This window comes from Mastomys coucha, unplaced genomic scaffold (genome assembly GCF_008632895.1).
Source record: "Mastomys coucha isolate ucsf_1 unplaced genomic scaffold, UCSF_Mcou_1 pScaffold15, whole genome shotgun sequence".
NCBI lineage: Eukaryota > Metazoa > Chordata > Mammalia > Rodentia > Muridae > Mastomys > Mastomys coucha.
This window is the reverse complement of record NW_022196897.1, coordinates 42759269-42766912: the sequence shown is the minus strand read 5'-3', so window position 1 is coordinate 42766912 and position 7644 is coordinate 42759269. Positions and strand designations below refer to the sequence as shown.

General features: G+C 35.4%; 1 protein-coding gene across 2 annotated transcripts in view; it reads right to left on the bottom strand.

Moving 5' to 3' along the window:
* Positions 1-7644, bottom strand: part of Kcnj3 (potassium inwardly rectifying channel subfamily J member 3) — a 165149-nt gene that overhangs the window by 2485 nt on the left and 155020 nt on the right. The gene's annotated exons all lie outside the window — the stretch shown is intronic.

The window sequence follows — 7644 nt, the reverse complement described above, 5'->3', positions numbered from 1 at the left end:
AGAGGACCACACAATACTAGAGTTTCAAAGTTTTCCTCTGTACTAGAGCTGTAGTGTGGATACTCTCCTCCCACAGAATCATACAAGGTGCTGGAAATGCTCAAATTCCCGGGATTCATAGATCTTTACCCACAAATCAAATCTAAAACTTAGAAGGACATTAAACACTTGTCCATATGAGCAAGCTATAGGAGAGAATTATGATCTTTACCATCATTTAAGAAGCAATGTGATAGGCTAAATACAGCTGGCTCTGAATTTAACCTGTACCAGAGTGTACACATAATGCAGTTACAACTTATGAGTAACTTTCTATAATTTAAAGTACAGACACACACCAAAAGTTTCATGCTGTGAGCAAGAAATAAAAGCCATCTATGGAAACATAACAAATCGTGTACTTGGCTTTTAAGAAGTAAGAGTTCATTTTTTCTTCTTCAATTAGTGACAAGCAAGAGGAGATGAGAACAACAAAGATCTTTCTCCAAAGCACTTGTTAAATTAACAAAAACAGAGTCATTTCTATGTTTGGCAATAGCTAGTCATTATGGTAGTTCTGCCTTTCATTTCTATAAGGTCAGAATGAACATTGGTTAAAACTGTGGAAATTTTATGATAAAATAACTACTTTGGGCATTGAATACACCATTTTCCTTTTTTGTTCTCAGGATTTCTGGGAGTAATGCTAGGTTTCAGATATAAAATCATGCCACTTACATATTATGTTGCTTCAACATAATGCAGCTCACGGTACTCTGATATACACAATTTGTTCTCTTCAAATATAATTTATTTACATTGTTATTATCTAATCAGTAAATTTATGAATATTCACCATTTGAAAATAAAGTTACAATTTAAAAATCATGCATCAAATTTCACTCTTATATGAATCATCATTCTCCATGAGAAATGAAAGAATTACTTTCCTCCATTTTTATTATCAAACTTCTCTGCTACTAAAAATGCAAAGGCAAAATGCTAATATTTCTCCCTTAAGAACCAAGTGTTATCTAATGAGCAATGTCTGTCTTGTTCTTATTCAATGATCCACATCACACAGGTGATTTCTGTTGTTTTAAGGCCCAGTGGAATTTGAATAAAAGAATATTGTACCCTTCTGTTACCTGAAAAGTAATCACACACAGTACTTACAGAGAATAGGGATTAAAGTCTGTCATTTAAAAAGCCATACTGAAGAAAAGTTAAGTCTTTCATTGAATCCCTCCCAAATCTCAACAAGTGAACATTATCTGCTATATATCACATGGCACTTCATAGTCATCATTACATGCCATCTTTCATAAGGGATTATAGCTTTCTAAGGCAGAAAATAAATTTCCATGTCATGGGAGACACTGTGCTGGATATCCTTGGCCTTCATTCTTATCCTCTCTACAATTTGGTTAGGGAGATGTACTTCGATGATTATAAAGATGAGTAACCCAGGGCTCAGAGTCATTAAAAACTTACGAAGAAACACATTTAATAAGCTGCAGATAAAAGTATCAGTATCTCTTCTTTCTCTCATTCTTTCTTTCCTCAGACATGCACATTCTCTCTCTCTCCCTCCCTTCCTCTTTCCATTCCTCCCTCTCCCTCTCTACATTTAGTGTTTTAGTTAAGAGTCTAGATCCAGTCATCTCTCTAACACTGAAATGATACTTATGTGCCTGACAGTGACAAAATTACAATTTGTAATAAATATTATGTCATGAGAATACCTCCCTAGATTCATATGTGAAACTCATTACATCAGTTCAAAAGTAACTTCTAGGTTTACACACATTAGTAGAAGTAACATCGTTTTGTATTGCAAGCATATGTACAATGCCTTCTGAAATAATTTGTATGACAATATTGGATTGTCATTATATCATAAAATCTAAAAAAGGAATACCCTGATATATTTACTTGCTATTATTTCAAACATTTGAAGATAAAATATCCAGAAAAATAGAAATTCTATATATTACATAATACAACAAATAATACTAATATAGCCTTTAGTCCCCTCCTTAAAAAAAAGCCATTCTGTATGGAATTACAAAATCTTTCTGTACGATTTCAATGGAACAAAACTATCAATATATTTTACACAAATGATATTGAAATAAAAGTGGTGATATTTCTCCGAAATTTCCATTTTAATGTAAAATAAACCAACTTTCTTACTCCATTTTTTACCACAGGCAGGGTTCAGTAGAATGTCAGTGTCTTGACTCTGTGGCAGCTGTGTAAGTTTGATCCAAGATCTTTGTAAACAACATTGTTAATTAAGAAGAGACATGAGGCCCCAGGGAGGCAGCATGCCTGGTGGGAGGGGAAGCAGCCTTTCAGAGGCAAGGGGGAGGAGGAAAGGGATGAAGATCTGTGGGAGGGGGCACTGAGCGGGCAACAACTCTAATGTAAATAAATAAAATAATTTCAATAAACAAAAAGAAGTCTTAAAGTAAATTGGAGCCATGAACTTTGTGCAATCATTTCCAACAGTCAAATTAAACACTCAATATTTGATGGATGACCACTTCTATTGTAGATTATTATTTTTGTTTGCTTGCGTATATATCTTTACCAAGGACATGCTGATAAAATAATCACCAATGCAGTTGATTGTTCTTTCTGACGCTTTACTCTCACCTTCTTCTCCACCTCCACAGTTACTCTTATAATAATAGGTCATGCACTTTTGCCATTTTTATGCACATCCTGCCAACTGTTTGTGAGTTATGTGGGCCCTCTCTGCCGGAATTGATGGACAATTACTGAGTTAGTCATAATCTGACAGTTTAATTAAGGACCTGAAATAATACCAAACGTTGTTGTTTTCACCCCAGAAGCTCTCAGACCTGTAGTTCTAATGAATGTGGAATGAGGTTGAAGACATGACCTTGGGCTAGGGTAAAGGATTGGCTATAGGAAATACCAAAGAGGTCATCTGCCTTGCATTTACAATTCTAAATTTATAATTCTACTGGAATAAAACACATTAAACAATAAGATATACTTTTTAATCTCGGAATCAATGCATGGAACAAATTTTTTTCACAAGATTTTTTTTTATCCAAAGATGCATAAGTCCCAGCTATTTCCAGCAGCAGCATCTGCTGCTTCGCCAGTTTCCACAGGGATGAAAGCATGTTGATTTTCACCGCATTTGTTCCAGTCTGGAATCTGGATAAAACATGCAAACGGTTATCTTGCCAGCTGAGAGGTGCAGTCATGTAGTACCCTTTGAATGAAGGCATTCACCTGCAATTACGTTAATTCCGCTGGCATTTTCAGTCATGAAGTAAGTGTGGTTAATTTTTGAATAGTCTGAGTAAGAAAACTAATAAAATGATAGAGCTTTGTAGAAGGACAGATGCGTCTTCTTAGAAAACATAATTTTAACTATTTTAAAGCTCTCCAATTAAAGTTTGCATTTTATTTTGTAAGATACTAGTTTGGGATAGATTATAAAAATGAAATGGGTTCTCAAATACATCTTAGTTCATTGTTCAAGGTAAGGAAAGAGCATCGTGTGTATTTTCTCTTATCCAATGTAAAGCTTCATCATTAACCACATTTAGATTCAAATTAGTAAGAACCCACGTTGAGACTATATTTTTGAGCTATGGTGTTTGTGAACTTGGATGTCCTATGTATTCTTACAGTCAAGAAAGTATAGAAGAGCCAGGCAGTGGTGGCACATGTCTTTAATCCCAGCCCTTGGGAAGCAGAGGCAGGAGGACTTCTGAGTTTGAGGCCAGCCTGGACTACAGAATGAGTTCCAGGACAGTTTTGGAAACCTTCCGAAACCCTGTCTTGGAAAAAAAAAAAAAAGAAAGAAAAAAAAAGAAAGTATGGGTGGAACAGAAAAAGAAAATCTAGTGTGTTGAACATTTTTCTTGGTATGATTAATATGAAATTTTGGTAGATTTACTCATTCACTTACTGAAAGTCTTTTTAATAAAAACCAAATGTTCACACTGAGGCTCTTCATCTATGAAACACATGTATAATGAAAATGTTGAAGATTATTTAAAAGGTGAGAATATGAGTAATGCAACTTAAAATATAGGTTTAAGACAAAAATATGGAGTTTGCTTATGGGCCAGTTACTCCTGGCAATGGGGTGTGTCCTGGATTGTCATTGACATACCCAGGGAAACTCTATGGGAAAAAACTCATTCTCCCTTTGTCAGCAGAGGAGTCAGTTTCAAATAGTTTCTTGAGTAGTGGTAGGACCCCCATGATTTCCATGATTCGATGTTTGTTTGAAAACTTCTGAGAGGAGAGAGAGAGAGAGAGAGAGAAAGAGAGAGAGAGAGAGAGAGAGAGAGAGAGAGAGAGAGAGAGAGAGAGAGAGAGAGAGAGAAGATGAAATTAGTGGATGGGGGTGAATAGGATCTGGGAGGAGTTTCGAGAGGGTAATATGCAGAATGTATTGGATAATAGATTTTAAATAAAAAGGTTTTGTATAAAAATTCAATTGTTCATAAGTTGACAATTAGAATGTAATTGCTGATATCCAAAGACTTTGAACTTTAATTATCTCTATTGGCAATGTATCAAGTTTTCCACTTCATTAAGATAATACCACTGGGCAGTGGTAGTGCATGCCTTTAATCCCAGCACTTAGGAGGCAGAGGCAGGGGGATCTCTGAGTTCAAGGCCAGCTTGGCCTACAGACTGAGTTCCAGGACAGCCAGGACTACATAGAGAAACCCTGTCTCAAAAAACCAAAATAAATAAATAAATAAATAAATAAATAAATAAATAAAGTCAGAATAAAAAAGATAAAACCACAGATTTTCAGGTGCACATCAGATAAAAATAGTCATTATGGAGGAAGGAGAACTAGTCACTAAATCACTAAACACCACAGACACTTCCAACCACTAGCTAGTGTCATGAGAGGATTATGATGCCTTTAGGTCATAAGGTAGAAGCAGCTTAGGAGAATTTGATAGCTAGTTAGTTGTACAGTGGCCAACCCAATCCATCTCCTTTTCAGCTTCTTAAAACTGTTGTTTCTTACATTTCAATCTGTTCTGAGTAGAATTAATTGTACATAGTAAAGCAGTACCCCAACTTCTTTCTTAGTGAACACCATACATGGGGCACTGCACAAATAATGTCTACAAGCACCTAACTGTGAAGGAGCAGCCAAACACCTGCTTCCAACTCTCGATGTTGTAGCATCTCACTACACCCATGAAGGTCTGTATCCAAAAAGTTAACATTTTATGATTTTATTTCCTTCACTTTCTCTCCATTTATGTTTCTCTACTTCTTTGGTGTGGCTTATGGTTTTCTATGGAATATTACCCTGGGTACACATTAGGTATCAGCTGCATTATCTGGCTTCTAGGAAACAATTGAAAATTCCTATTATTTAAGCCATGTATTAATAATATATGTAGATACACATGGCAAATACCTCACTAAGCACTTTCTGTATGACTCCAATCCTCACAATCCTTTGGCATACTTGAGATACTGTTACAGCTTTTCCAAATTTTAGAAGTAAAAATACATCATGGGAAGATGATATAATCAAGGGGGAGTTGGGGCTAAACTGAAGAAACAGGATCTAAAAAGCCAAGTTAAAATCATTATGGTTGTATTGTCTCTCTATCGAATTGCACTATGAAGTCAAAGAAGAAACTGCAAAGAGTGTTAAGAGTATTAGAAATGTAGCGAACAAGCATTCAATTTCAAGTGTTAATTTCTATGCATGGAGAATTAGAGTTGTAATTCTGTTATCAGGGGCATACGGTTGTATATGACAAGGACCATAAGGAACCATAAGGAAAATTATCATTTCTTTGTGAAAACCATGTCCCTTATATAGATAGGAAAAATAATATTTACCCCAAACCCTATGAACAAATCCTGGGATCAGCAGCTTGGCTGTGTAACTTTTGGAAGGTTCTTGCACTTGCTTTGTTGATTCTCATTTTTTATAATCTTTAAACACTAAAATATTATTGGTTTTTATACCTTCGACCTTAACTCAGGAAGCCATCAAGATAATCTGATGAGTTACTGATTATACATTTTTTTAAAACAAATGAGAATATGTACTAGATAATTATATAATACTGCTATTAATTTTAAGCCATATGAAAAATATATGACAAACCAAACACGTCAGTACACTTTTAACAATTAAAACATAAAGAGTCATCATTTATCCAAAATAGATGTTCTTAGTTTATGTTCCTCTGGCTATTGGTTAACGTAATCATTTGTTGTTGTTGTTGCTGTTGTTAAGAAAACCATGATAGCATTTATCACACACAGTATACTTGATAGCGGACCTGGCACTGTGCTATGTAGTATAATATTTTTCTTCACCATCATGGTGGGGCACTCTGAAGTGAATTTTACTAAGTACATACTTCAAGAAAATTACAGATTTTGGAAGATACCAGATGCAAGAAATTATCACAGAACTAAGTCAAGAGGTCAAAGTGGGAGGCAAACCATATGTCAATGACTTCATGTCTCATATAGCCTATAGTCACAGAGAGATGCAATCCTATCATAGCTACCTCTGTCATATAAATGTATGGAGGCAAATTGGTTCATTGATTAGGTAAGTCATACTGTTCATTCTACTGAATAAAAAAAAACAGATATAGCTACACTGATATGAACAGAGATTTTGTAGAATAGATACAGTAGACATGAATATATAAAGAAGTAGGTCACCAATGGAGCTGAAGGGTTTGCAGCCCCCTAGGATGAACAACAATATGAACTAACTAGTACCCTCAGAGCTCCTTGGCACTCAACCACCAACCAAGGAGTATACATGGTAGGACTGATTGTTCTGGCAGCATGTGTATAGTAGAGGATTGCAAAATCAATCATCAATGGGAGGAGAGGTCCTTGGTTCTGTGAAGGTTCTGTGCCCCAGTGTAGGGGAATGCCAGGGCCAATAAGTGGGAGAGGGTGGGGTGGCAAACATGGGGGGGTGCAACAGGGGTTTGTTCTTGTTGTTTTTGTTTGTTTGTTTGTTCCTGGGAGGGGAAACTGGGAAAAGAAAAATCATATGGCATGTAAATAAAGAAAATATCTAATAAAAAAAAAGAAGTGGGTTACATTAGACTTAGAGGCCACTTGCACAATGGATAAATCATTTTGATGCCAGACCCATGTAACATCAAACAATGGTTGTCAGCTCAGTCATTAATTAATGGATAAACATGAAGCTAATAAGACTTTTGAATCTTCAGTTTTGTTATTTGTTAAGTGGAAGGTTCCCTCCAAGGAGATAGTGTGAGGATTAAGTTCATTAAGAAATGTATGCAAATTGCTTATATAATATGCTGTGACCATTTTATTCAGAAAGTATCTCCAAATGCAGGCTATATAAATACAAGTTTCATGTCCAAATACATTAATACACAAACTGAAAATTTTAACCAACAGCATTATTTTTTTCTCTTAAGTCCTTATTGTCTATCATTTCTTTAAATTGACAGTTATAAATGCATCAGCTAAAAGCTCAAACAGGGCATGTTGTAACAAAATAACTTCCTAGTCCACCTTGCATAATTCTTTGACGATTATTGAATAAAAGCTATTGCAATCCTCTACTATACACATGCTGCCTGAACAATCAGACCCCTCCATGTGCAGTCTTTGGTT